Source organism: Ornithorhynchus anatinus, unplaced genomic scaffold (genome assembly GCF_004115215.2).
Source record: "Ornithorhynchus anatinus isolate Pmale09 unplaced genomic scaffold, mOrnAna1.pri.v4 scaffold_80_arrow_ctg1, whole genome shotgun sequence".
NCBI lineage: Eukaryota > Metazoa > Chordata > Mammalia > Monotremata > Ornithorhynchidae > Ornithorhynchus > Ornithorhynchus anatinus.
Genome location: NW_024396936.1, coordinates 1,013,535 through 1,036,384, shown reverse-complemented (window position 1 = coordinate 1,036,384; position 22,850 = coordinate 1,013,535). Strand labels below are relative to the sequence as shown.

The 22,850-nt window shown below is 44.7% G+C and overlaps 1 non-coding gene and 1 pseudogene across 1 annotated transcript; one reads left to right on the top strand and one right to left on the bottom strand.

Moving 5' to 3' along the window:
* Positions 1-1,697: 1,697 nt before the first annotated feature.
* Positions 1,698-1,836, top strand: LOC114808975. Its single transcript, XR_003756723.1, has one exon. It is a non-coding gene; the product is annotated as a small nucleolar RNA SNORA7 (small nucleolar RNA).
* ORNANAV1R-PS3735 (vomeronasal 1 receptor ornAnaV1R-ps3735 pseudogene) lies at positions 12,751-13,487 on the bottom strand (annotated as a pseudogene).

Genomic DNA, 22,850 nt, shown 5'->3' with positions numbered 1-22,850 from the left:
GTGGGGAGGGGGAAGGGGAGAAGCGAGTAGGGCAGGAGAAAGGGAAATGGAGAGGGCAGGAGGAACAGAGGGAAAGGGAGGTCTCAGTTCTGGGAAGACCTCCTGGAGGAGGTGAGCTCTTAGTAGGGCTTTGAAGAGGGGAAGAGATTTAGTTTGGCAGATGTGAGAAGGGGGGCATTCCGGACAACAGTAGGACGTGGGCCAGGGTGGACGGCTAAGTACAGGCACGAATGAAGGGCCATAGGAAGTTAGTGTCAGAGGAGTGGAGTGTACCGGGTGGGTGTAGAAGGAGAAGGAGATGAGATAGGAGAGGGGCAAGGTGATGAGGAGCTTTGAAGCCAAGAGTGAGGAGTTTTTGTTTCATGTGAAGGTTGATAGGCAACCACTGGAGGTTTTTGAGGGGAAAGTGACATGCCAGAGCATTTCTGTAGGAAGATTATCCAGGCAGCCGGAATGAAGAATAGACTGGAGTGGGGAGAGACAGGAGGATGGGAGATCAGACAGGAAGCTGACACAATGATCCAGTCGGGATAGCATGAGAGTCTTGTACCAGCACGGATAGTCATTTGGATGAGAGGAAAGGGCCGATCTGGGTGATATTGTGAAGGTGGACCAGTGGGTTTTGGTGACAATTTTGGATGTGTGGGGTGAATGAGAGAGCAGAGCCAATGATGAGACCGAGGTTGTGGGCCTGTGAGACGGGAAGGATGGGTAGTGCCGTCTGCAGTGACAGAAAGTCAGGGAGAGGACAGGGTTTTGGGAGGGAGATAGGGAGGCTCAGTAATCGGACATGCTGAGTTTTAGTGTGGTGGGCAGACATCCAGGTGGAGACATCCTGGAGGCAGGAGGAGATGCAAGCCTGGAGGGAGGGGGAAAGAACAGGGAGGAGTTGTAGATTTGGGTGTCATCTGCGTAGAGATGATAGTTGAAGCCATGGAGTGAATTGAGTGCTTTTCCAAGCATGGTTCAAAGCACTTGAGAGAATGTAGAAGAGAAGGCAGAGTTGCCTAATGAGAGGAGCACTACCCTGGACATCAGAGGACTTAGGTTCTAATCCCAATCCTGTCACTTTTCTGCTGTGTGACCTTGGGCAAAGCCAATTTAACTTCTTTGTGGTCTCAGTTACCCTTCACCTGTAAAATGGGAATTAAGACTGTGAGCCCTACGTGGGATGGGGACTGTGTCCAACCTGATTATCTTATATATGCCCCAGCACTTCAGTATCTTGCCTGACACATAGTAAGGATTTAGCTAATACCTTAAAAAATCAGTAATAATAATTATGGCATTTATTAAGCATAATAATACTTTAGGCATTTATTAAGCACTTACTGTGTGCAAAGCACTGTTCTAGAGTGCTGGAGAGGATACAAGGTGTTCAGTGTGAGCCCCATGTGGGGCTCAAAGTCTTAATCCCCATTTTACAGATGAGGTAACTGAGGCACAGAGAAGTTAAGTGACTTGCCCAAAGTCACACAGCTGACTAGAGGCTAAACTGGTATTTGAACCCATGACCTCTGACTCCCAAGTCTGTGCTCTTTTACTGAGCCACACTGCTTCTCAGTAGTAGACATAAGTAGTAGTAGATGTGATCCCTGTGCTTAAGGAGTCTAGTGAGTCATTTACAATCTGTAAGAGGAGACTGAAAATCAGGCATCAGTCAATCAATAGCATTTACTGAGGGGGTACCTTGTCAGAACCTCTTAGGGTCGCACCTGGAGAGTTTCCAGTACTCTACCAGTATCAACTACAGGAGGAAGAATCAAGCAGAGACATACCCTTTCCATTTCCTAGCTTGGCCAGTGGCTAGTGGGTGGAAGGCAATCTGCTACAAGTCAAAACTCATCTGTGCTGGGCCAGCAGCAGGATGGGAGAAAGTTGAGGACAGAGACACAAGTTGACTGCGCGGAAGGCGAGCAACGGTAAACCACTTCCATATTTTTACCAAGAAAACTGTAGTGGATACACTAGCAGAATGATTGCAGTATGGAAGTGGGGCACTCTGGGAGAGATGTGTCCATGGCGTTGCTATGGGTCAGACATGACTCCACAGCATAAGACAATAACCACAGCCTTGTCAGACACTGGGACATGGCAGCAGCTCTAAACTGCTCTAGAGCAATCTCATTCTAGCAATTACTATTTGGAATCACAGTAAATATCAAGAAGATACCCTTCTTTCCCTCAGAGCTCCTGAACCTCGGATATCACAATGCACTGACTCACCTTCCCCTACCCCTAGGCTGCTCAGGCTAGAATAAGTGTCTTTGTTTAAGGAAGAGCAATCTTTTAACAGATTAAATTAATTATTAATTGATTAATGTAATCGGTATGTATTTACTGATGTGCTTGCGTAGTGGCTAGTAGCTTACTGTCAATAAGCGCTTTGGAAAGTACAATTCAGTCACAAAGACATGCCCTGCACCACAGCTGGCTTCTATATGTCCTAGAAGGGGGGGGTGACGAGACATCAGGAGCAAGTAAACAGGCATCAATTTGCATAATTATAAAAAATAGGAATTAATAGATAGTATATATCCATCAAGGACTAGTAAACAGGCATTTAATATAAATACAATAGAATTGAAATAGTAATACATAATGTACCATAAATGCTGTGCAGTGAGGGGTAGAGCAAGGGAGTCAGAGAAGATGGTGAGGGGTGGGGGCTGAGGAAAAGGGGGGCTTAGGTCTGGGAGCGGCCTCCTGGAGCGAGCATGAGATCTTTAGTATGGACTTTGAAGGGGGGGAAAGTGGTTGATTGTTGGATTTGAGGAGGGCAGGCATTCCAGGCGCAAAGGTAGGACATGGGCCAGGTGTTGTACAGAGAGACAGGCAGGAACAAAGTTTTCCAAGTCACATGCCTATTCACGCTGAGTAATATGACTCTGTCCTAGCAGAAAGGAGTCAGCAGGCCCAGATCATTCAGGGAAGACTGGGAGGTATCAGGAAGAAGGTATTATATTCACATTCACATTTAGGTATCACTTTCTCTTAAGGTATCAGGAAGAAGGCATCACATTCAGGAGCTCAAAGCTTTGTGCGCATGTGCTTATGAGTAAGGGTTGGTGGCTCTATTGGTCATGTCCCTACATCAGTCATGGGAAGGGCCAGTGGCAAGAGAAGAAAGCCATCTTCAAATCTTAATAAAAGTCATGATGGAGGAAAGATCGGAGAGGAAAGATGGGGGGAAGATGGCTGATAATAGAGAGTTGTCTCCGCACACCAGGATCCCCGCTCAGGCAAGGAGTGTGTCCAGTGCAGAGTAGGAAGTGGTGCTTGGCAGGGCGACAGTGGGACGTCACTACTCTAGAATGTGAGCATGTTGTGGGCAGGGAGTGTCACTGTTGATTGTTGTACTGTAATTTCCCAAGCGCTTAGTACAATGCTCCTGCACACACGTAGTGCTCATTATATATGATTGAACGAATGAATGAATTCATGGAGGCTGTACTCTGGGAAGGCTTTTTGGAGGAGATGTGCCTTCAATAGGCTTTGAAGGAGGGGGCGAGAGTAATTGTCCTGTTGCATTTGAGGAGGGAGGGTATTCCAGTCCAGAAGCAGGATGTGTGTGAGTGGTCGGCAGAGAGATAGGTGAGATCGAGGCACAGTGAGAAGTTAGCACTAGAGCTGTGATCTTCTGCTTCGGAGGCACAGAAAAGACCTGCGGGGTCATATGGGTTTATGATCAGGGCAGCAGTTTTGGGAAATACCAAAAGGGGAAAATCAAGTCTGAGCAGCAGAATCATGATTGTTGATTTGGGAGAATCCAACCATTGGTTGAGTGGGAGATTAAGGAGATTCAGGCAAAATGATCATCTTTAATAATGTTAATGGATTGTTTAGCTTTCCATAGTGTTTTCCCATCATTTACCTCCTGCCAGCATCCTTATAAAGGAGAAGAAAGGCAAGCATTATTATCTCCATTTTACATGTAAGGAAAGAGAGGCAAAGGAACACTTAAATGATTTTTCCAGGACACACAACGGGCCACTGACAGAGCTGGAACTTTACCCCAGGATGCCTGCCTTCTGGTCTCTTATTTGCCACTGGATCATCCAGGGTGGGAAGTAATGGGATTGTGGCATCTTCTTCCTTGGTGTTTACGCACCAAGGGACAACAGGGTCTGTCTGGAGGCAGTGGGTAGACCAGAATGTGTAGTACCAAGGTAGCTCCAGGGAAAGATCAAGGACTACAAACAAGTTGTCTGGGTAAATATTATCAAGATAAATAGAATCATAGATATATATACATCATTAACAAAATAAATGGAGTAATAAATAATATATACAAATACGCACCAAGTGTCGTGGGAAGGGGAAGGGGAAGAGCAGAGGGAGGGAGTAGGGGGAATGGGGAGGGGAGGAGAAGCAGAGGGAAAGGGAGGGCTTGGTCTGGGAAGGCCCCCTGGAGAAGGTGAGCTCTCAGCAGGGCTTTGAAGAGGGGAAGAGAGTTACTTTGGCAGATGTGAGGAGGGAGGGCATTCTAGGTCAGTGGTAGGACATGGTCAGGGATCGACAGTGGGAACAGGTGAGAATGAGGGACCATGAGGAGATTAGCAGCAGAGGAGCGGGAGTGTACGGGGTGGGCTGTAGAAGGAGAGAAGGGAGGTGATGTAGGAGAGGGCAAGGTGATGGAGAGCTTTGAAGCCAAGAGTCAGGAGTTTTGTTTCATGCAACGGTTGATAGGTAACCACTGGCGGTTTTTGAGGAGGGGACTGACATGCCCAGAGCATTTCTGTAGTTGATCAGAGGCTGATGACATACTTGAGGGGGAACTTGGAGATGCCCCACGGGCATGTGGCAGCCTGCTTCAGGCCAGCATCCTCGAAGCCAGAGGCCTGTGTCAGCAGACCAGAGCCAAACGCTATCAGGTCCTTCCTGGGCAGCACCTCAAGGAACGCAGAGCCTGCTGTCTGAAGAGCAGCTGAGTGAATTCAGGTGCCCTTAGGCTGTTCTTTTGGCAGCCATGGTCCTAAGGACAAGTGAAAGATTTACCACATGGTAGTCCTGCCAGCCCCTCTCAGGGACGCACCTGGAGAGTTCCAGTACTCTAACAGTCCTCCACTATGGGAGGGAGAGTCAAGGAGAGGCATATCCATTCCATTCCTAGCTTGGGCAGTAACTAGCGAGTTATCTGAGCAGCAGCAGTGTGGGAGAGAGTCAGGCGGAGACTCAAATTTAACTGCACACACGGAGGCATGGTAACCACTTCCGGTATTTTTACCAAGAAAACTCTATAGATATACTACCAGAACAATTGCAGATGGAGGAGGGGCATTCTGGGAGAGATGTGTCCATGGCGTCGCTATGGGTTGGAGACGACTTGACAGCATAAGCTAAGTGCTTAACAAGTACCATAAAACCAACAAACAAGCAATCTGTGGATATGACTGGCCAGGGGAAGTGGATGTGGGCATTCATTTTATTTGAAAATAAATGAAAAATAAATACCCTGACGTTGGTGGGGCTGGCTTCTACCCCTTTCAGACCCCCTCTGTGGCTCTGGGCCCCAAGGACTTACAGGCTTGAAGAAGAAACAGCCCTGGCTGTAGACCCCTCCCTTAGCAGGAGTAGTGGGACTGGGCACAGAAAGGATACAAATTTTGATTTTTCAAAAACATTCTCTCCATCTCTCAGTCTGTGTGTCCCACTCTGATCTCACTATTACCTGGGAACAGGGTGATTTTAATAAAGCTTCTGCCGAAATTCAGTGGCACTGTCTCTGAACCCCTCCTGGAATAATAATAATAATAATAATGGTATTTGTTAAGTTCTTACTATGTGGTGGGCACCATACTAAGTGCTGGAATGGATACAAACAAGTCTGGAATACAGTCCCTTGACCCACATGGGCTCACAGTCTCATTCCCCATTTTACAGATGGGGTAACTGAGGCCCAGAGAAGTGAAGGGACTTGCCCAACGTTACTTAGCACAAAGTGTGGTGCTGCATTTACAACTCATGACCTTCTGACTAGTGTGGCTCACTGGAAAGAGCACGGGCTTTGGAGTCAGAGGTCATGGGTTCGAACCCCGGCTCTGCCATTTGCCAGCTGTGTGACTTTGGGCAAGTCACTTAACTTCTCGGTGCCTCAGTTCCCTCATCTGTAAAATGGGGATTAAGACTGGGAGCCCCACGTGGGACAACCTGATTCCCCTGTGTCCACCCCAGCGCTTAGAACAGTGCTCGGCACATAGTAAGCGCTTAACAAATACCAACATTATTATTATTATTATTATAAGATTGAATGAATGGATGAATGAATGAAACACATTCTCCATATTTCTAATAAAGTTTTAATAAAGTTTCAGATCCTATTGGCAGGAAGGCCCTGCCTCCAGACCCCTTCCAGATACTAGTTTTGATTTTTTAGAAACATTCTCTACATCTCTAATAAAACTTGAATACAGTTTCAGATCCCGTCAGCTCATGTCGGGGGTAACCAATCGGGAATGGTGTTTTATAATCTTGCCATAAATTAAACCCTTCTCAACATCCAAAAATCTGCTCTTTCTTCTCCATCCATACAGCTTCCATGTTAATACAATCACTCATCCTATCCTGCCTAGATTATTGCATCAGCCTTCTTGCTGACCTCTCAACCTCCTGTCCTCCTCACTCCAGTCCTTACTTCACTCTGCTGCTCAGATAATCTTTCTACAGAAATGTTCAGGGCATGTCACCCTCCTTCTCAAGAATCTCCAGTGGTTGCCCGTCCCTCTCTATAACAAACAAAAACTTCTCACCATTGGCTTTAAAACACTCCAGTACCTTGCACCCTCTTACCTCACCTCACTTTCCTTCTACAACCCAGCCCACATACTTTACTCCTCTAGTGCTAACCTCACTGTGCCCCGATTTCATCTGTCTCACTACTGATCCCTGGCACATGTCCTGCCCCTGGCCTGGAACACCCTCCCTTCTCAAATTTCACAATTAGTCTCCCCTGCTTTAAAGTTTTATAGAAGGAGAGGGTACATTTCCTCGAAGAGGCTTTCCCAGACTGAGCCCCACTTTTCCTCATCCCCTTTTCCTCATCTCCCACTCCCTTCCGCATCACCCTGACTTTCTCCCTTTGCTCTTCCCCCGTCCCAGCCCCCCCACACTTATACATATATAAAATTTTATTTATTTGTATTGATGCCTGTCTCCCCCCCCTCCCAGCTAGACTGTAATCTCAATGTGGGCAGGGAATGACACTGTTCATTGTTGTATTGTAGTTTCCCAAGCTCTTAGTACAGTGTTATGCGCACAGTAAGTGCTTAATAAATACGAATGAATGAATGAATGAATGAATGAATGAATGAATGAACGAATGAACGAACGAACGAATGAACGAATGAATAAAGGAAGATGAGCTAGGGACAGCAGGGATGGCTGTAATCCCGTCAGATATAGTTTAGGTAGTCCATACTCCTGTCACACACCCTTGCCTCTTCTGTTCAACTCTTCCTTTTCTCACCCCAACAGGAGAATATCATTGCTACCAAGTAGTGACCCAACAACATAACCTCTTCCCTTTCCTTACCCCTCCAGTGGTGCATGCTACTTCCATCACTGTTACTAGTCAGTGACCCTTTGGTCCATCTTTCCCACACTTGTCCCTTCCCCACCACTGGCTCCCACATTCTCCATGACCTCATGGCCTGCTCCCCACTATCCTTGGCTCCTGAGGCTTGCCCAAGGAACATAGAAATGCAACAACCACAAAGGCTGAAGGTTTGAGGTCACATAGTCATGTCCCTGACCTGGGTATCTGGACAAAGCTGAAGTGGAGTCTTGGGGAAGCTCCTCTGGGCACAGCCGTAGAGGTTGGAAAAATCACCTGTGTGAAACAGGCTCCCATGAGAGGCTCCAGGAGTATGGTGCTGAAAGCAGTTCAATATCTCTCAAGGCCACTATACCATCATCTCAAGAGTTCTGTCAATCTTGCAAGGAGGCTAACGGGGAAAGGAGAATCTTGCATGAACACCTCCTCCTCCTCCTCCTCCTCAGGCTAAGGACTTTAGAGATGGGGACCCAATGCTGCTCCAGGTGCAAATCTATCTCTCCTTTTCCAGGTCCCTTTCCAAAGACTTTTGGACCTATGCCTGCCTGGAGTCAAGGGAGGAATCTTACTTATTGATAATAATAATAATAATAATAATTGTGGTATTTGTTAAGCATTTACTGTATTCCAGGCACTGCACTACACACTGGGGTGAATTGGGTTGGGCACAGTCCTTGTGCCACGAGACACTCACAGTCTCAATCCCCATTTTACAGGTGAGGTAACTGAGGCCCAGAGAAGTGAAGTGATTTGCCCAAGGTCACACAGCAGACAAGTGGCAGGGCCAGGATTAGAACCTTCTGACTCCAGACCCATGCTCTATCCACTACTCCATGTTGCTTCCCCATGCTACTTCACTTCTGAGCTGTGGAACTCAGCCTCATTCATTCATTCATTCAATCATATTTATTGAGTGCTTACTGTAAGCAAAGCACTGTACTAAGCTCTTAGAAAGTACGATTAGGCAACAGATAGAGACAATCCCTACCCAACAATGGGCTCACAGTCTAGAAGTGAGGAGACAGACAACAAAACAAAACAAAGCCAGTAGACAGGCATTGATAGCATCAAAATAAATAAAGAGAAGTATAGATGTATATACATCATTAATAAAATAAAAAGAATAATATGTACATATATGCACAAGTGCTGTGGGGCGGGGAGGGGGGAAGAGCAGAGGGAGGAAGTCCCAGACATAAATACATCTGGTGCCAGATTTGTATAAGACAGGGAGCAGGCCAACTGAAAATCAGCTGGGTGGTGTGCGGAAAGAATTGCCCAAATGGAGTAAACAGAGGAATATGGGCATAATAATAATAATGTTGGTATTTGTTAAGCACTTACTATGGGCAGAGCACTGTTCTAAGTGCTGGGGTAGATACAGATTGTGGGGTGATCAGATTGTCCCACGTGGGGCTCACAGTTTTATTCCCCATTTTACAGATGAGGTAACTGAGGCACAGAGAAGTGAAGTGACTTGCCCACAGTCACACAGCTGCCAAGTGGCAGAGCTGGGATTCGAACCCATGACCTCTGACTCCCAAGCCCAGGCTCTTGCCACTGAGCCATGCTGCTTCTAGTTGGCACTAGTGAGGCACATGGTCACATTAGACAATAGCTGTATGGGTGGGATATGTGGGGGGCTGACTGGGAAATGGCCGGTTCTGAGACCATAACCCCCATTCTGAGCAGGGTGGATAACCAAGGCATCTGGAGGGATGGGGGTCTTCTGAAAGAATTCCACCATGTAACTAAATCTCACCAGGCAGGGGAGTCGGTGTGGAAATATTGGTAAGCAGGTACAGGCCAGAAGCAGGCCTCTGAAGCCCCTTCCTTGGACAGGTTTTGGGAAAAGCATGGGCAGGGGAGGGGCAGAAAGAGAGCCTCTGGCAGCAATTTGAAACTGCCCGCAGTGAATGTAACATTACATTCCCACTAGAATGTAACTTCTTCATTTATTTATTCATTCATTTAACCATATTTATTGAGCACTAACTGTGTGCAGAAAACTGTACTAAGCGCTTGGGAAAGTACAATAATGTTGGTATTTGTTTTGTTAAGCACTTACTATGTGCCGAGCACTGTTCTAAGCGCTGGGGTAGACATAGGGGAATCAGGTTGTCCCACGTGGGGCTCACAATCTTAATCCCCATTTTACAGATGAGGGAACTGAGGCACAGAGAAGTTAAGTGACTTGCCCACAGTCACACAGCCGACAAGTGGCAGAGCTGGGATTCGAACTCATGAGCCCTGACTCCAAAGCCCGTGCTCTTTCCACTGAGCCACGCTGCTTCACTCCAATACAATACAATACAATACAAAAATAAGCAGTGATATTTCCCTCCCACAATGAGCTCAGAGTCTAGAGTAGACAGACATCAGTACAAGTAGATAAAATTACAGATATGTACATAAGTGCTTTGGGGCTGGGAGGAGGGAAAAGCAAAGGGAACAAATCAGGGCAACGCAGAAGGGAGTGGGAGGTGAGGAATAGTGGGGCTTAGTCCGGGAAGGCCTCTTGGAGGAGATGGGCCTTCAATAAGGCTTTGAAGTGGGAGAGAGTGGCTGTCTCTCGGATTAGAAGAGGGAAGGTGTTCCAGGTCAGAGGCAGGATGTGGGATAGGGATTGGCAGCAAGACAGGAGAGATCAAGGCATAGTGAGAAGGTTAGCACTAGAGGATTGAAGTGCGCAGGCTGGGTTATAGAAGAAGAGAAGCTAGGAGAGTTAGGAGGGGGTAAGGTGATGGGATGTTTTAAAACCAATAGAGAGGAGTTTTTGTTTGATACAGAGGTAGATGGGTAGCCAATGGAGTTTTTTGAGGAGAGGGCTGACATGTCCAGAACATTTTTGTAGAAAAATGATCCCAGCAGCAGATCGAAGTATGGAGAGTGAAGTATGGACTGGAGTAGAGAAAGAGGGGAGGCTGGGAGGTCAACAAAGAGGCTGATGCAGTAATCCAGGCGGGATAGGATGAGTGATTGTATTAACGTGGTAGCAGTATAAATGGAGGGGAAAGTGTGTATTTTAGCAATGCCGTGAAGGAGAGACCAACTGAATTTGGTGATGGATTGAATATTTGGATTGAATGATAGAGAGGAGTCAGGGATAACTCCAAGGTTATGGGCTTGTGATATAGGAAGGATGGTGGTGCCATCTACAGTGATGGGAAAGTCAAGTGGGGGACAGGGTTTGGGTGGGATAAGGAGCTCTGTTTTGGACAGTCATTCATTCTTATTTATTGAGCACTTACTGGGTGCAGAGCACTGTACTAAGCGCTTATATTAACTTTGAGGTGATGTGAAGACATCTAAGTACATACAGATGTCTTGAAGGCAAGAGGAGATTTGAGAAAGGAAAGCAGGAGAGAGATCAGGGCTAGAGGTGTAGAATTAGGTGTTATCTGCAGAGAAGTGGTAGTTGAAGCCATGGGAGTAAAAGAGTTTTCCAAGGGAATAGATGTAGATGGAGAATAGAAGGGGACCCAGAACTGAACCTTGAGGGTTCAGTTAGGAGGTGGGAGGCAGAGGAGGAGCCCATGAAGGAGAATGAGAATGAATGTTCAGAGAGATAAGAGGAGAATCTGGAGATGACAGAATTAGTGAAGCCAAGATTGAATAATGTTTCCAGGAGAAGGGGAGAGGTCGAAAAGGATTAGAATGGAGTAGAGGCCATTGGATTTGGCAAGGAGGTCTTTGGTGACCTCTGAGAGGGTGGTTTCTGTGGAGTGAAAGGAACGGAACCCAGATTGGAGATAACTGGAGGAGAGGAATTTGAGCCAGTGTATGTAGGCAACTTGCTGAAGGATTTGGGAGAGGAATGGTAGAAGGGAGATGGGGCAGCAACTGAATGGAGCCATGGGGCAAGTGAAGTTTTGGGGTTTTTTTTAAGATAGGGGAGGCATGGGCATGTTTGAAGGCAGTGGGGAAGAAGCCATTGGAAAATGAATCGTTGAAGATGGCTGTTAAGAAGGGAAGAAGGAAGGAGGAGAGAGTTTCGATAAGGTGTGAAGAAATGGGCAGAGTTCATGTTACTTCTTTATTCTGAACTCTCCAAACACTCGTACAGTGCACCATACTAAAGGGACACTCAATCAGTGCCACTGCTACTTTTGCTACTACTACTCTCTCCAAACCCCAGTACATTTTCCTTCTTTGCCTCATCCCACAAAACACTCCTCATGCCCCCTGCACCCCATACCTTCCAAATTGTCTGGCTCCCGCATCCACAGTCAGGGCTCACCTCACCCAGGGACTGTTGGCAGGGTGAGGCAGAGAAGGTGTGCAGGAACCTGGTGCATTTTAATAATGACACATTATTAAAAGGCAATTGACAGGAAATCTGTTAGAATGGCAACCTGATGCCTGCTGTGAAATTTGATTTGACTCATCAGATCATGCTTTATTAGGAAAGGAAGAAAACCAAAGAAATAGGATGTGCTTCCCCTCTTCCCACAGCTTCCCACATGAAACTTGCTGTGGGCAGAGAATGTCTCTGTTTATTGTTATATTTTCCTCTCCCAACCACTTAGTGCAGCGCTCTGAACACAGTAAATGCTCAATAAATATGATTGATTGAATGAATAAGAGAATAAACAAGTGGGAATTAAATATGGTCCCTGCCCTTCGGAGGGTTCATAATCTAGGACTATTAGGCACAGTAAGTGCTTAATAAGTACTATTACTACTACTACTACAAACTACCACTGGAAGTTACCAGAATACAACATATTTGAAGCGCCTGCAGGAAGGTGAGAAATATCTAGTTGCCCTTAATAACCATTTTTACATGTCAAAAATCTGTACAATTCTGTCTAAATTCTATAAAGTCATAGCTAAATGAAATCAGGTTATATGTGAAAATTCTGATACTTTGCCAAAGGGCTGCAGAGCTGTTTCCATCCGGATGACTCACTGTTGATTTACATTTGTTTCTGCTATTTAATGCAGCCCAACCTATATATTTTCATTAATTCTTTCTTCTTATGTCTCTCCATATCAGAACTGCTACCTCCAACATGGTGAGGTCCCTGGGATTGGGGAAGGGGGTAGGCTGAAGAGGGAGATCTGGGCTGAAGAAATGGATCCTTCCCACCTTTCTCTAACAACCCCTAAACCCAAATTAAACCTTGACACCCCCAGGGCTGGAGCCAGATTTGCCCTTCCCAGTTGGAGCTGTTGCACTCATATCTCCTTCTACGTCACAAAGCTCTTTGAGGCAGAGGAAGAAGCTCTGGACCAAATGCTGGGGATGTGCAGGGATGGAGGTTTTTCTTCCCCTTCAGGGCAAAGCTGAGCTTGGCAAGCCAGGGGTGACTGCTGAGCAGCACAAAGGGGCTGACAGTAGCAAAGCCACTGACCATAAACGTGTTTGCACTCAAGACAGTGAAGTCATTCCTCAAGGAGGTGCCTAGGAACAAAGAAAGGACAGAGCCTGCACAGTAGAAGGCTATAAAGCAGCTCACCAGGAGCAAAAATAGTTTGGGTGGCCCTTCTCTCCGGTGAAGCTTTTGGATAGAGGTGGGAGCTGTGGAGATGGAGGGACTGCTGACTGTGTTGGTGAAGGAGTAGGATCATGTAGCCACTGGAACAGCTCATGAGCCCCAGGGAGAGGGTGTTGCGGAGAGTCTTGAGTGAGAGAAACAGCCAGAGGAGGGAAGCACCAATAGGTTTGACGGAACAGTAGTTGTCACTGAATCTTCCTTCCTGGATTGTTACACTGGGGGATGCTCCAGTTTGGAAGAGAAGGTTAGTCTCTATCAGCAAGTTGAAGCACCAAAAAAAGGCACAGGCTGGGAGTGTGCACTTTGGGGTAAGGTTCTTGAACTGAGCCCAGAGGGAATTGCTGGGACTGATGGTGATGGCTTGGACCATATAGAGGTGAGAGGTGGTGCAGATGGAGAGGCTGCGGGACACACAGTACAGGTAGGCAAACAGCTTACAGCCAACGTCAGTTTGGATGAACTCCAGACCCAATACTGACATTGTCATCGTGACCATCCTAATGAGGAGCATCATGGCATGGACCAGATATAGGTGAGTGATGATCAGGTCTGTTGTCTTAGGTTTCTGGTCCAGGAAAAACATAAAAAAGAGAGTGCAATGAGAACAATATTGCCTAAGAGTGCCACTCCAGTCTGGAAGAAGAAGCAGATACCTAGGATCTTGTTGTTGTACACCATCCTCGTCAATTCCCTGAACTCAGACCTGCAGGTGGGAGACAGCCAACTGAGAAAGGAAATAGAAGGTGAAGGGGAGTAGTAGTTTAGTTGGGAAATTACATCATACTCAATGGACAAAATGACTATTAGTCACATACAAAGGACCAGAGTAACCAAGTAATATATCTCAGAAGTATTCTCCCAGTCAAAAAGCCAATAATTACTGATCATTCACTATGGGCCCCTCTCTTCCCTGGGCCCTGCCTAAGGAAGAAGTTGGTATCACACTTACTGTCTACCTGCATTCTGCTGGTAGGGAAGGGAAGAAGGGAGAAACACAGTTGAAGCAACATAAAAAAAAAACCCATACCTACATGTATCAGCCACCTGAGGACTATCTACTCAATTTATCCAAATGACAATAGTGATTTGCTGTATTTTGGGATGAAATGAAAAACAAGTGGGAGAGTCCAGGAGAGTCTTCTGGAAGAGGTGATTCTTATGCAGGGTTCAGAAAGAGGTCAGGGCCAAGCTTTGGCAGAGAGGACTGCAATGGGTTTTCAGACTGGTCAAACTGTAGAAACACATCACTGAGGCAGGAGTGAATAGGCTGTGTGTAGCAGACATTAAGGGGAATTGGTTTGAAGTATTTTCCAGAACAACTTTAATTCAGGACTTGCTGCTGATAGAAGATTTATACTTTTGGTGTGTCTGCTGGAAAACCAATTCTTGGGGACTCATATTATCAACTCAAAAGCCACCTCTACTATTTATGTATTTACCACTTACCATATTTACTGATATTTATCCTCCCACTAGACTGTAAACTCCTGCTGTATACTTACTGTAAACTCATTGTGGGCAGAGAATATGTCTACCAACTCTGTTATATTGAATTCCCTTAAGCACTTAGTACTGTGCTCTGCACACAGTAAGTGCTTAACAAATATGATTGAATTTGTAGCCATCCTCCCACTTCTATATATATATGTACACACATATACATACTATACACATATGTGCGTACACATATATGCACACACCCTCTTTCTCTCTGTATATACAATCAAGCATACCCACAATCATTTTTCTCATTATTCTATGTCTAAACATTCTTATGTCTGCCATACCTATTAGATTGTAAACTCTTTGTGGTTGAGACACATGACTCTTCCTTCTGTTGTACTCTCCCTAGTACTTTATTGAACCCACTGGGGGCTCATCAAATATCATTATCCCCACAGTCAACAAACCATGTTTTGGTTGTTCTTTTCCTTGAGGAGGAAGCATTGGATCAAGTAAGGCACATATTGTTCTGGATTGCATCATCACCAATGGCCTTCATTTAGCTGTTATTGAGTAAGAAGGTCTGTACTCAGTGCTTGGGATATTGCAACAGAAAAAATACTTAGATTATTAGATTGTGAGTCCCATGTGGGACAGGAACTGTACCCAATCTGCCTATATTGTATCAAACCCAGAGCTTAATACAATGTTTTATACCTAGAAAACAGTTAAGTAGACAACTATCAGAAGACATAAATATTAAAAGATTTGATTTTTTGTAACTGGATGAATTTGTCAAGAGCCTTGAGTTGGATGAACCTCTTGGTGGAAAAATCCCAGCATGATATGCAATCTCGTAAGGGCGAGTTGCAGGTGCTTCAGGGTGCTGCAGGTATCAATCCATCCAGTGGTATTTATTGAGTACTTACTAGGTTCTCTTACTAGGTTCTTGGGAGAGAATAATGCAGTAGAATTGATAGTCACATTCTCTCCCCACAAAGAACTTACAGTATAGATGTGCTAAACTCACTTGCTCCCATGACTTCAAATGCCATCTCTATGTGGATGATTCCCAAATCTACCTCTTCAAGCCATAATCTCTCTCATTCTCTGCAGTATGATATATCCTTTGGCCTTTGGGATATCTGTTCTTGTATATTCATTCATTCATTCATTCAATAGTATCTATCAAGCACCTACTATGTGCAGGCACTATACTAAGCGCTTGGAATGTACAAATCGGCAACAGATAGAGACAGTCCCTGCCCATCGATGGGCTTACAGTCTAATTGGGGGAGACAGACAGACAAAAACAATAGCAATAAATAGAATCAAGGGGATGAACATCTCTACAGGCACCTCAAGTTTAATAACCACCATCTTCCCTGTCTCACAAGACTGGGATAACCTTGGAGCTACCCTCAACTCATCTTTCTCTTTCACAACCCCCATGTTCAATCTGTCACCAAATCTTGTAGATTCGATCTTTACAACTCTGCTAAATTCCTCCCTTTTTTCTTCACCCAAACTGCTACATGTTAATCTAAGCATTTATCCTAGCCTGCCTTGATAACTGCATCAGTCTCCTGTCTCTCTTCACTTTGGGCCACACATCACTCTGCTGCCCGGATCATTTCTCTGCACAACTGTTCAGTCCATGTTTCCCCATTCCTCAAGAACTTCCAGTTGTTGCCCATCTAACTCCACATCAAGCTGTCCATAGGCTTTAAAGTACTCAATCACCTTGCACCCTTCTACCTTCCCACCATGATTTGCTTCTACAACCCAGCCCACTCATTTCACTCCTCTAATGCCAACTTATGGTACCTCAATCTCATCTGTCTCACCACCAACCTCTCACCCATGTGCTGTTTCTAGCCTCTAATGTTCTACTTCTTCATATCCCGCGGCCTGTCGGTCTCCCCATCTTTAAAGCCTTACTAAAAGCACATCTCCTCCAAGAGGCCTTCTCTAAGACCTCATTTCATCTTCTCCCACTCCCCTCTTCACCACTCTTGCACTTGGGTGTGTACCTTTTACTCACCCCTCCCTCAGCACCACAGCACTTTTGTAAATATCTATAATTTATTTATTTATTTTAATGTCTGTCTACCCCTATAGACTATAAGCTTGTTGTGGATAGGGAACATGTCTACCAACTCTGTTATACTGCCATCTTTTAAGTGCTTAGTACAGTGTTCTGCACACAGTAAATGCTCAAAAAAGACATTTGATGGATTGATTGATATAGATGGGGAGACAGACAGTAAAATATATTAGTGATAGAGGAAATGGGAGACTATAGGAATATGAATATAATAGTTGTGGGGCTGTGGTGGAAAACAGTGTGCTTTAGAGGCACAGATCCAAAGTCCATAGGCAATGCAGAAAGGAGGGTGAATAGGAAAAATGAGGGTCTAGTCAGGGAAGGCGTCATGGAGGAGGCATGATTTTAGTAGGGCTTTGAAGATGGGGAAAGGTTGTCTGTTGGCTATAAGCAAAGAGTGAGTTCTAGGTAAGAGATAGGATGTGGGCAAGGAGTTGGTGGTGAGACAGGCAATACTGAGGTACAGAGAGTTAGGCTGTTAGAGGAGTAAAGTATGTACATTGTGTCATACTAGTGAAATAGTGAAGTTAAGTAGGAGAGAGCTAATTGGGTGACTTGAAGTCAATGGTAAGGAGTTTCTTTTCGATGTAGAAGTGTATAAGAAACCACTGGAGATTTTGAGTAGTGGAAAGACTTGGACTGAACAGTGTTTTAGAAGAATAATCTAGGCAAGCAGAATGAAGTAAGGACTGGGTAGGGGAGAGGCAGGGAAGCCAGCGAGGAGGGTGATGCAGTAGATAAAGTGGGAAATGATAAGAGCTTGGATCAGAATGGTGCCATCTGGATCCAGAGGAATGGGTGTATTCTAGAGCTGCTGTGACAGGATTTGTTGACAGGGTGAATATCTGGATTGACTAAGAAAGGTGCAGCACTGAAGATAAGAAGATTGTGGAACGTCTGTATTCAGATGTCCTGTTGGCACCTCACATTTAACATACTCAAAACAGAACTCCTTGTGTTTCCACCCAAACCCTGTCTCCTCTGAATTTTCCATCACACTATCCCTGCTGCCTCACAAACCTGCAATCTTGGCATTATCCTAGATTTATCTCTCTCTTTCAACCCATATATTCAACCTGGCACCAAATCCTGAAGGGACTACCTTCACAACATCTCTAGGTTCCTGTCTTTCCTTTCCACCTAAACGACTATTACATTTATCCAAGCACTATTCATATCACCCCTTAACTCCTGCATCAGCCTCCTCAGTGACCTTCCTACCCACCGTCTTTCTCCTCTCTAGTCTATATTACATTCTGCTGCCCAGATCTTTCTTCTAAAATTGTATTTGGTCAGCTCAGGAGAGCAGCATAGACTAGTGGAAAAAGCATGGGACTCCGAGTGAGAAGACCTGAGTTCTAATCCTTGATCTGCCATTTACTTGCTGCATGACCTAAGGCAAATCACTTAGTTTCTCTATGTCTCAGTTTCCTCATTTGCAAAATGGGAATTCAATACCTGTTTTCCCTCCTATTTAGACTGTGATCCCCATTTGTAACCTGATTATCTTATATTTACCCTAGCATTTACTACAGTACTTGGCATATACTAAGCACTTAACAAACATGATCTTTTTTTTCTGTTTCCCCTCTCTTCAAGAACCTCCAGTGGTTGCCCATCCACTTCCTTATAATAATAATGATGATTATGGTATTTGTTAAGCACTTACCATGTGCCAAGCACTGTTCTAAGTGCTAGGGTAGATACAAGATAGTCAGGTTGTCCCACATGAAACTCACAGTCTTAATCCCCATTTGTCAGTTGAGATAACTGAGGCACAGAGAAGGTATGAGGTGCAATCAATACTTCAGTTCTGAGAGAGGTATGGAATAGGTGGCTTGCTTTGTTTTTAGTATCTCAGGTGCCTAGTACCGTGCTTTTCCTCAGGGCTCAATAAATACCACTGGTGGATCATGAAGGAGATTAGAGCATTGGAAGAGTGAGAAGAGCACTCTAAAAAAGCTAGGCTTGGAATACATAGTGCAACAATTGGAGGGATAAGAAACCTTTTTTATGCTTGTTTAGGATTCACAAACGTTGCCTGATATTTGGGAAATTTCAGAGAGGAATGTTCTGGAAAAATGAACATTGCCTCCCCTGCCTTGAAACTGAACTGGCATGTAATAATAATAATTGTAGTATTAGTTAAGTTCTTACTGTGTGCCAGGAACTGTACTAAGCGCTGGGGTGGAAACAATCAAATCAGGTTGGACACATCCTTATCTCCTGTGGGGTTCACAGTCTCAGTCCCTATATTACCGATGAGTTAATTGAGGCATAGACAAAGGAAGTAACTTGCCCAAGGTCACACAGCTGACAAATGAGGAGCCAGAATTAGAACCCATGCCCTTCTGACTCCCAGGCCTGTGCCCTATCCACTACCTAATAAGACACTTAATGGTAATTTATATGGCTTGGTTAGAGTTCAAATTTTCCAATTGAGATGTTATAGTTTGACTATGAGGAAGAAAGAATGTAAATATTTTAGAAAGGTTTGAGTAACTCAAAAATAGTTTACACATTTTCATTTCTTTGGGTGACAGTCTTATCCCATCTAAACAATAGGCCTGTAAATCCATATTCATAGAAGCTACCACAATCAATCATTAATTATTATTAATTATTAATAGCATTTATTGAGTACTTACTCTGTGCAAAGCAATGTACTAAGTGCTTAATCAATCTTATTTGTTGAGCACTTACTTTGTGCAAAGCACTATAAAGAACTTAGGAGAGAACAATATAACAATATAACAGACCCATTCCCTGCCCACAAAGAGCTTACAGTCTGTCACAGCCCTAAGGAGGTTCTCACAGTAGACTGCTGTGAAGTGTGAGGAGAGAGAAGCTGGTGCTCGTGCTGATTCTGGTGCTGGGAATGAAGGCCAGAACGAATGAAAGAATTGATGGAAGTCTGCGGGGGAGTCTCTGGACTGGAGGGCTGGGGAAGGGCAGTGAGGGGATTCATTCATTCATTCATTCAGTCAGTCAGTCAGTCAGTCAGTCGTGTTTATTGAGTGCTTACTGTGTGCAGACCACTGTACTAAGAACTTGGAAAGTACAACACAGCAATAAAGAGAGACCCACAATAGGCTTACAGTCTAGAGGGTTGGGGAGTAAAGGAAGCCCAGTATAGTCTTGACTAACCCCAAGAAACTGTACATGCCTTCACCCAGTTGGAATATAATGTTGGTATTTGTTAAACGCTTATTATGTGCAGAGCACTGTTGTATGTGCTGGGGTAGATACAGGGTAATCAGGTTGTCCCATGTGAGGCTCACAATTAATCCCCATTTTACAGATGAGGTAACTGAGGCGCAGAGAAGTTAAGTGACTTGCCCACAGTCACACAGCTGACAAGTGGCAGAGCTTGGATTCGAACCCATGACCTCTGACTCCCAGGCCCAGGCTCTTTCCACTGAGCCACATATGAGAAACTATCAACACCACCCCCCCCACATTTCTCATTCATTATGCATCTCCACCCTTCATCCTGTATTCATTCCCTCTACTGCCCATTTCACACTGACTGATGATCCCTTCACTATTTCCTCTACTTCAAATCCTCATCTTCTCAGCATCCACTGATGAGCCCGATTCTGACTTTGAGCAGAAGACAATTCCCACTCATAGAGCCATCCCCTCAGCACCAAGTCCCTTTAGAGCAGTCTGTAGTAAAATAACTTAGAATTCAGCAAGGTATCTTCAGCAAGACTGCAAGAACAAAGACCTCAAGTTCCAGGGAAAAAACCCACCACCTTCAAATTAATAAATTCCACACTCAGAATTCTAGGGCCAGATCTTCCTCCCTGGCTCCAGGAACATGCTTCCCAGTTCTCACTATAGAAACTAAGATAGATGAGACACTCACCAGGCTGATTTCTGCTTCTGGGTCAGATCTGGGTAGTCACAGTCAGGGGAGAGTACCCAGAGCAGCCGTTATAGGGAAGAATTTCATTACCTAATCTCCTTGAGGGCTATAATATTATCATCACAGAGAGGTGCCTGACACTATGGGGAGAGGGAGGGCAGAACCATGGAGTCCCCAGAGGAAAGAAACCAATCATGCAGAAGGGCAAAAGGAGTAGGTGGCTCATATATTTCCAATGAAGGGTGCAATCCCAGACTCGATGCTGTAAGAAGGGTCAGTGTGAATTGGGACACTTGAACATAATGACGTAATAAGTTATGTCTGAATGTGCTACCACTTTTTCCAAAGGGCTTTCCCATCAATTCATTTTTGTATATTGGCATTGCTATGTTTCAGGCACTGATCTAAGTGCTGGGGAAGATACAAGCTATAAACAGTTTGAACACACTACCTATTCCGTGGTCATAATCTCCATTACACAGATGAGGTTACTGAGGCACAGGGAAATTAAATGACTTGCCCAAGGTCACATAGCAGACAAGTGGTGGATCTGGAATTAGAACCCAGATTCTCCGACTCCCATCCCCTTGATCTTTCTCCTAGGCCACACTGATTCTCAAATTTACTTAATTTGTCTTCCTAACATTCTTGGGAGATAGGAGTCGGGCATTGGTATTCTCCATTTTACAGATGAGGAAACAGAGGCAGTGCCACATAACTGCCCAGGTTATTACACAGCAAATAGTGGCAGAAATGAAAATAGAACCCAGAACTCCCAGCTCCCAGATGTTTGTTCTTTCCTCTTATAGATATAGGGAGTATAAGCCTCACTTTTTTCTGGCTCATAGCTGCTTTTTTTTCTGGCTCGTAGTTTGAGTAGTAATTGTTTGCTGCATATAGACTCTTGTTTGTTGAGCCATTTACATCAAGTCAACCTGAATGGTTTTGCTCGTATTTACTGAGCACTTACTGGGTGCAGGGCTCTGTACTAACCAATTGGGAGAGTACAGTATAACAGTATAAGAGACACATTCCCTGCCTGCAACATACTTATAGTTTAGAAGGGAAGACAGTCATTAACATTAATATAAATACATGAATTACAGATATGTACATAAGTGCTGTGGTGATGGGAGGGGCGGCAAATAAAGGGAGCAAGTCGGGGCAGTGCAGAAGGGAATGGGAGAAGAGGAAAGGAAGGCTTAGTCAGGCTTGGATAATACGTGCCTTCCAAAAGATTTTGTAGTAGGGAAGAGTAATTGTCTGTCTGATATGAGGAGGCAGGGTGTTCTAGGCCAGAGGCAGGACATGGGTGAGAGGTTGGCAGCAAGACAGACAAGATGGTGGTATTGGTGGTTTGAGGCCTATATTAGTAGCAGTCTTTGTCTAGGCAATTTAAGTTTGGAGCATGTCAGATGATATGATAGTGTGCCTAGCATATTCCCCATCCATGACTGCCATGATGGCACGCTGCCATGGAAGCAGCGTGGCTCAGTGGAAAGAGCATGGGCTTTGGAGTCAGAGGTCATGGATTCAAATCCCGGCTCGGCCACTTGTCACCTGTGTGACTATGGGCAAGTCACTTAACTTCTCGGTGCCTCAGTTACCTCATCTGTAAAATGGGGATTAAGACTGTGAGCCCCATGTGAGATAACCTGATTCCCCTGTGTCTACCCCAGCGCTTAGAACAGTGCTCAGCACATAGTAAGCACTTAACAAATACCAACATTATTATTATTATTATTATTATTACGATTTGGGCATTGTCGAGATCTCTTCAGCACAAAGAGGTGTCACTATATCGATCGAGGGTGGATCCAGGATGTATTTTTTTTTCTGTAGGTGGATGATGATGTTACTAATCAAAACATAATTATCTGATGCACTCACTCAGCAAATGTTGGTTGTTGCTATTGAGTTTGCCAGACCCATGCAGCCCAGTGACTTTCTTCCATCTCTGGATATCATTAACAAATTTAACATTAAAATTGTCCCTTATAATAATTCATTTATCTTTTGTTGACACTTGCTGTGATGAGCCTTTTTTTAACTTTTTGAAAAAATTATCTCCTTTATCTCAGTCACTGTGTGTACTTAATCAATCATTAAAGTGCATTTATTGAGCACTCACAGTGTTCAATGCAATGTACTGCAGTGCACAGAGCTCGTAGACAACAAGCCCTTAAGAGCTATGAGGGACACAGAATAATTTTATTTCTGGGCAGATTGGAAGACCTGATAATAGGGATTGGTTGCCAGTTTGAAGCCTTATGGTAGAAGGAGTCCCAAAGATTCCGTATCAGGGTGGCACATTTTACACCACAAAGTCACATTATTCAAGTGAAGCCCTTCAGGTTGATATTACAATTCCATGGC